The sequence below is a fragment of the Gracilinanus agilis genome, chromosome 3 (genome assembly GCF_016433145.1).
Source record: "Gracilinanus agilis isolate LMUSP501 chromosome 3, AgileGrace, whole genome shotgun sequence".
In the NCBI taxonomy this organism is placed as follows: domain Eukaryota; kingdom Metazoa; phylum Chordata; class Mammalia; order Didelphimorphia; family Didelphidae; genus Gracilinanus; species Gracilinanus agilis.
In genome coordinates, this window is record NC_058132.1 from 633056193 (window position 1) to 633064592 (window position 8400).

Consider the following 8400-nt stretch of genomic DNA (forward strand, 5'->3'; position numbering starts at 1 on the left):
TACATAGAAATTTAAATTGTAATTTCAAATTCAGTAGAGGAATCTGAATACATCTGCCCCTGATACTTCTGTTTACTCTGGGTTGGCTGTCTTTGAGAGTATTCTGAATGACACTAAAGAAATTTAATTATAGAATAAACCATGCTGGATGGTGAGGTGAAAAGCAAGCCTACCTGGAAAGAGCTCTTACTAGGATCATAGCTATAACTTCCCATTACTCTAAATTCACATATATTTTTGTAGTGAAGGTGAAGAAAAAAAAAAAAAAACTAACCAAGGCATCAATCACCTTGTGATTCCGCCTGCAGGCAAGAAGTTCAGAAAATGGTGCCTGTAACCTCTAGAGAGTTATTCCATCATTAGATTAACTGCTATCTAGGCAAGCCCCATACATCATTAAAACAGACAAGTGTAGTGTAGGCAATACAGGAATAATAAGTAGAATAAGTTGTGGTGTCACTGAATGTGGAGAAAGGTTAGACATTTTACAGAAAGTAGAATCTCTGGTTTGTTTGTTTGGGATGAAATGTAGTCACCACCTCAGGAAAAGAGAGAAACACAGAGAAAAAGAACGTGAGATAAGCCAAGTTTGTAACCAGGGGCTAGATCTCTGCTTCTCTGATTCATTTGTGCATATAATACTGAAAAGATCCTGAGGATCATCTACAGTTCCCACATATTCAGGATGCAACATGCCATATACTGATTTAATTTAAATTGTGCTCAGCCATCGTTATTAATGATAACTCATCATTGCTGTCTTGAAGAGCTTTCCTTCCTAATCTTCTGGACAGTCACTCAATAAAGATTCATTAAGCATCTACCATGTGCCAAGAACTGTGATGAATTAGTTAATTTGGACTGAGAATATGATACATGTAATATATCTATGTATGTTTGTTACAAGTGTTTGTATATGTATATTCATACTGTCATATTGTTTCTCACTTAATTGAATCCTTAGAATGATGTTACAATACAAATAGTAATAACGCTGAATAGTTTTGCCTTTCTAAATAACAGAATTTAGATCTCAAAGGTACTTTGAGTCATATCTTATCCAGCTTCCTCATTTTACAGATAAGAAAACTGAGGCTTGGAGTTGTGAACTGCCCAAAGGCATCAAGGGAGTAGGGAGTAGAGCTGATGAGATATACCAAGTTCTCTGATATTACTATTATACTCATTGCTTCCTACAGAGTTACTATTTTAAAAAATAATCATTAGGTATATAACAAGGGCATTTTACTGAGGACATACAAAGATAATTTATCATTAAGGTTTTATACATTTGATTGAGATTTTGTTGTGAAATAGGAATCCCATTTAGAAGTTACATGGCCAGAGAATCGATGTGCCGGGTGTGGTAAGTAAAGTATTGAAGAGGATTCATTATAAAAGAGCTATTTAGCTTTTAAGAAAAATGAATATAAACCACTTCCTAAGAAAGTAAACTATGTTTTTTCCTGTGCTTTATTCCACTACTAAATCTTCTTAGTAGCAATGGAAATTGGACATAATCAAAAGAAAACAATGAAGATTTGCAACATTTAAATAATGATTCTTCATACCCAATGGTGCAGAAGTCCAAGTTCTGGGCTAAAATTTCAAGTAGATAAAATGTAGAAAAACTTAATATACAACCAAGTATGTATCTTTGTGATATCAACAACTGGAAGACCAAAAGGATGACCACTGATAGAGGAATGGCAGAATTAACAGTGATATATAAACAGTGATATATGTATCACTGTTAATCTATATGTTATATATAAAGTATATAAACACTGTTTATATATATATGAAATAGAAAATGATTGTGTCATAAGATAAAATAAATATGAAGACCTTAGACAAAAATTCAAATTCTTTCTGAAATTCCCTAAGAGTGAAGAATGAAGACCAAGAAAACAATACATATGATTTTTATAATGAAAATAGAAAAGAATGCTTTAAAAATGACCTCAATTCAATTGTAATAATTAGGTTTGGTTCCAGAGAGATGAAGGGACATATCTCCTTTGTTTCTTCCTTTGGGCAAGTTTTGGGGTCTTATGGGTAAGGCATATTGTCTACAGTGCCAGTTGTGGTGGTTGCTATGTTTGTCTTTTATTAAATTTTGTTGTTGTTTTTTGCAAAGGAAGACTAACTATATAATTGGGGTGGTAAAATGGTGGTAGAGAGAGTTAGGTAGAGGAAAAATAACAATTGCTGTGACATAATAACAAAAGGCTTCCATAACTTTTTAAAATGAAAATTAAGTGGATATTTAGAATATATTTTACCTGATCAATTTTGGCTATTATAAGTAATAATTATAATTAATAACAACAATAATATTCAGCATAAACAACTCACATTTAGATTACATGGAGAGTTAAAATAATTTATTTACCTATAAACACAAAAGGAAGTAATGTTGGGCCTAAGATTTTAATCTGATAGCGATGAATTTACATTTCATGTACTTTCCATTTTGCCCATAATCATAGATAAAGACATAGAGTTGGTTGTAGAGGTCACCAAGTCTAACTCATTAATTTTACTGATGTGGAAACTGAGATTCAGAGTGTTTAATTGACCTGCCCAAGGTTACGGAGGTGATGAGACTAGAATTCAAAATTAGATTCTCTGATTCTAAATCTAATAATCATTTTATGGTGGTAAAATGCCCGAACAAATCATGACACAGAAATGCAATAAAATATGATGCTATCATACAAAGTAATAAATATGAAGAGGCATATTCCTCCTAGGCAGCTTGGTGGCCCAGTGCATAACGCATTAGACTTGGACTCAGAATGACTTGAGTTCAAGTCCTGCCTCAAACACCTATGATTTTTTTTAAAACCCTTACCTTCTGTCTTAGAGTCAATACTGTGCATTGGTTCCAAGGCAGAAGAGTGGTAAGGGCTAGGCAATGGAGGTCAAGTGACTTGTCCAGGGTCACACAGCTGGGAACTATATGAGGCCAGATTTCAACCTAGGACCTTCCCACCTGCGAATTTTGTAAATCTAGGCAAGTCACTTAATTTCTTTCAGCCTTGGTTTCTTCATATGCAAAACAGGAATAATTATAATATAGCACATGTCTCAGAGTTATGAAGATCAAAGGAGATAAAATGTGGACTATTTTGCATACCTTAAGGCATTGTATAAATACTATTATTATTATTATTATTATTATTATTATTATTATTATTATTATTATATCCTATAATCTAGCTATATGATGTTTGACTGGTGACTTTTGTTGCTTAGAAAATGAAAGCACAAGGAAGAGCTAGGTGTCTCAGTGCATAGAGAATCAGACTTAGAGATGGGAAGTCCTGGGTTCATATCTGGCTTTGGGTAATTCCTAGCTTGTGACTTTGGGCAAAGTGACTTGAACCCAGTTGCCTAGACTTTACCATCCTTCTGCCTTGGAACCAACACTAATCAATTATAAGTCAGAAGGTAAGGGCTTAAAAAGAAAAAGAAAATTAAAGGGGAAAATTAGGTAGGAAAGGTAAAAATGTCATTAAAACATGCCTTAATTTCACTTGTTGTCAAACTGCCTGGCTCTTATTGATTGACAGCTAGGAGTACTATAAATAAGGCTTAATGAGTGATGTTAGTTAAATTTCAGAATAGTTAACATTCCCATTCTTCTAAAACTACAGTGTTTTTTTCCACCTCCTTATTTTTTTAAACTGGATGATTTACTAAATATAAAGGACTTTTGTTAATTACAAATGATAACTATAGTCAGATTCATGGTGAATTTTAAAAAAACACATTTTCAAGTAAAGCATTAAAGAACACAAGAAAGTTACCTTAAATACTATTTAAATGAAGCCAATTATTTTGTTATAATTCCTATCTGTACTCTAATAGTCCATATTTTAATGAACATTTCTGACAATTTGTCTCCAGTAACTATAATCTACTCTCATCAAGTAACATTTATAACTCCTTTTTTTAATATTATTGAAAAGTTTCCTGAGTGGTAATTGCACCAAATTAATGCACTCATTAAAATTATTTTTATAAACACATTTTGTACTGTCAAAGTCACATTTTCAAAAGGAAAGAGTCTCAGTCAAAACACATTTCAAAATTTGAATTCAAATCTGTAACATACTAATTTAAAGAGAGACAAAGCAACAAATTTAAAAGAACAGAACAACACAATGACTTTTTATGATTTTTTTACTACATTTCCATTATTTTCATGCAATGAAATTAATGCTTCCACTTAAGTCCTACCAAAACCTGTCATCTTTGCATGGAGGATCCCTTTGGCTCTTGTAGACTATGGGAGCAACCCATAAGATTCTACCACTTTAGAATTGGCTTTAAGGATAGACTAGCATGGAAAATGGTATGTTGTCTGAGAGACATTCTGTTTAAGTCTAGAGAGATCTCAAATTGTCTCTTGGGAGATGAAGTGAAATTTCATTGAGTGTAACTTTCCAAGATTGTTTAGCAAGAGGTAAAAAGCTGTGATCTATGTCAAAGAAAGAAGTGTTGATAACAATAAAATCATATGGAATTCTATTCTCTTCCTCTTTTCATTTAGCAAAATATTTTCTTACTAGGAGTTCTTAACCCTGTATGGTGTTGATGGCCCTCTCTGCCAGTTTGGTTACCAGCAGAGAGATAAGTAGAGAGATAAAGAAATAGAGAGGTAAGAAAGTAGGTAGGAGGTAGATAATTAGATATATAAGTAGATATAGATGGATAGATTGATTGATAGAAAAAAGAAAGAAAGAACAATTCATCAAGAACTTACTTTGTACCAGGCACTGTACTGACTACTAGTAATAAAGTGCCTTCCCACATCTAAAAAAATGAAATAAAAAATCTCTTTATCTAAAAGACAATTACATTCCATGGAAAAAGGCAATACTTAAAACGAGGGACATAGAAAACTCATCAACTGAAGGAAGCCTTTCCGAGCAATAAGGATGTCTAGGGCAGGAATGCTGGTAGTGCAGAAGTGGAAAAGTCCAGAGAATCAAAAAATGGAATTTTAGTGTAGATGACCTGAATGAGATTTGAAACTCATCAGGTCCTCAGAAGAGTGCTTTACAATTCACATAATAAAATATGGGTAACAGCAAAGGAGGCCAGGAATACTTAGGTGGCATAGTAGATAGAGGGCTGGGTCCAAATTCAGGATGATTCATATTCCAGAGTTCAGGTCTAGCCTCAGATACTTACTAGTTGAGTGACCCTAGACAAGTCATTTAATTCTCTTTGCCTTAGCTCCACTTATCCTTGATGGAGAAGGAAATGGCAAACTACTCCAGTGTCTTTGCCAAGACAATTCCAAAATGGGTCTTGAAGAAATGATTGAACATTAATACACAAAGAAAACCAGTTATATTTAAATACAAGTATTGATACATTAAAATTGAAATTTATTAAATGCACATTAAGAACTCATGCCCCCATCTTGGAAGTTTTATCTCTTTTCTCCTCTGACATTGCTGCCATCCTGGTGCTTGTTCTAATGTCTCTGTTTGGTCTCCTTATTCCGACATGGAGCAGTAGAACATGGACTCAAATTTCTACTTGTCCAATTTCTACCCGAATGACTTTAGTCAAGTTACTTTACCTCATAAGTTTTCCTTTCCTTATCCCTGAAGACTAAAGGACCTTTAAGACTACTTTCTCTTCAGTCCTATTATCCTATAATATAATCCTGAATCAGGGAAAGTAATTTAAAGAGAAATAAATATGGTGTCCTGCGGAGAGAGCCAATTTTAGACAATTCTAGGATGTTGAAATCATTGTGGAAAGGTTCAAATGTAGTATAGTTTATAAGAAAGCATGGATGCCAGGGGGACCAGTGGAAAATCAAGCAGAGTATATTGAGAATGGAGAATGTGAAGGAGATTTCCCCTAAAGACAGCAAGGTGCTTTTCGATGTCATATTACTAATTCAGTAAATTTATTCTTTTTTTTAGCCTATTATTTACCACAGCATTCATTTCTTTGAAGAGAAATTTAGCCTCAGTTCAAGGAGGAAAAAAAAAGTCTGGTGCTAATTTTGTGACACTAGTATTCCAAGGCATCAATTACTATTCCATTGCCTTTACAGATTCTCAGTGGTATGAATCACAGTACTTTATTTTATTTAATCACTTGGAATCAATGATTCAGACCAATTATATGACTATTAGCCCACTCAGGCATTTTGTCACTTCATTCTATCAATAAAATGATACCCAGTTACTATACAATGACATGTATGAGAAGGTAAATCTTTAAAGGAACTAGAAACCTATATTCAGTTTCATTTATAGGCCAGAGCACAGTAAAAGGCCAGGTTGTGAATTAAACACTCTATTGTTGATGAAATGAAGGAACAATTTTTTTTAATTCAAATCCTTGAAGTGTCCAGTTTCAGAGATTAGCAAAAAAATAGTACTTCTTGGAAACAATGTCTAAACAAGTGATGTTGAACTTATCCTTCACATGTTGTCAAATTTCAGAACTGATCTTTATGTGACTGATAGAAAGACAATATGGCAAAATAAAGAGATCTGAGAATCAGGAAGGCCTGGGACTATACTCTGCCATGGAAAAATAACAAGATCAGAAGTAAATCACTTAAGCTTTAGTGCTTCTGCCAACTTTATAATGCCATCAGTTCCAGACCAGTTTCTAAACCATATCAAGTAGAGGGAGGTTTCACTAGCCAGAAGTTTCCCATATTAATGAAATCATAGGTCATCTCAAACCAACCACAATTCATCTGGTGCCCTCAAATTTAAAAAAAAATTGATTTATGATATAAGTAATTACATTTTGGTTCTTATTCATAGATATGTTAATCCTATTATATGTTCAACCAGAAAATGCAACAGAGAGTAGAATAATAAGCTTTATGGGTCAAAGAAAAGGCTACTTGGATTTGAGATCACTGATGTGGCTAATAATACTCATAAAAGACAGTAGGTCAAGAAATCTGTGAATTTATGAATATGAAGAAAATATTTTAATCTACTGCTTTAGGGTAGTTCTAATTATTACTAATAACAGCTAACATTTGTACTAGTTGTTGTTCATTTTAGTCATGTCCTACTCTTTGTAACCTCATTTGAGATTTTCTTAGCAAAGATGCTGGAGTGGTTGACCATTTCTTTCTCCAGATCATTTTATAGATGAGGAAACTAAGACAGACAAGGGTACAGTCACATAAGTAAGTTCTGGAAGCTATCCCACATAGGTGCCTTTAGCATTTATATAGTGTTTACTGTGTTCCAGAAATTGTGCTAGGTGCTTTACAATTATTATATTATTGTAGCCTCACAATAACACAGGGAGCTAGGTACTGTTATTAGCCCCATTTTATAGAAAAGAAAATTGAGGTAAATAATGTTTAATTAATTTGACCAAGATCTAACAGGTAGGAAATGTCTGAGGTCAGATTTTCCTGATTCTAGGCTCAGTACTCCATACACTGGCCAACTTAATACTATTACTACAATAAAAAGTGAGAGGAATAAGAGAGGGAGCAAAGGAACCCTTGTTTAATTTTATGAGCTTTCAAAATTCAAGATTTTATCTTGGATCAGAAAAGCATCTATCATTATAGAGAATGGACACATACATTGGTAGTTTTACACAATTAATATTTAAATGTTAATTCAATTTTTTTATTTTTTAACATTTATTAATATTCATTTTTAACATGGTTACATGATTCATGCTCCTCCTTTCCCCTTCAAACCCCCCCCCCCGCAACCCCCCACCCATGGCCGATGCGCATTTCCACTAGTTTTGTCATGTGTCCTTGATCAAGACCAATTTCCAAATTGTTGGTAGTTGCATTGGTGTGGTAGTTTCAAGTCCACACCCTCAATCATGTCCACCCAGACCCATGCGTTCAAGCAGTTGTTTTTCTTATATGTTTCCTCTCCTGCAGTCCTTCCTTTGAATGTGGGTAGCGTTCTTTAACATAAATCCCTCAGAATTGTCCTGGGTCATTGTATTGCTGCTGGTACAGAGGTCCATTACATTCAATTTTACCATAGTATATCAGTCTCTGTGTACAATGTTCTTCTGGCTCTGCTCCTTTCGCTCTGCATCTGTTCCTGGAGGTCTCTCCAGTTCGCCTGGAACTCCTCCAGTTTATTATTCCTTTTAGCACAATAGTATTCCATCACCCGCATATACCACAGTTTGTTCAGCCATTCCCCAATTGAAGGACATACCCTCCTTTTCCAATTTGTTGCCACCACAAAAAGCACAGCTGTAAATATTTTCGTAGAAGTCTGTTTATCTATGATCTCTTTGGAGTACAAACCCAGCAATGGTATGGCTGGATCAAAGGGCAGGCATTCTTTTATAGCCCTTTGAGCATGATTCCAAATTGCCAGCCAGAATGGCTGGATCAGTTCACAGCTC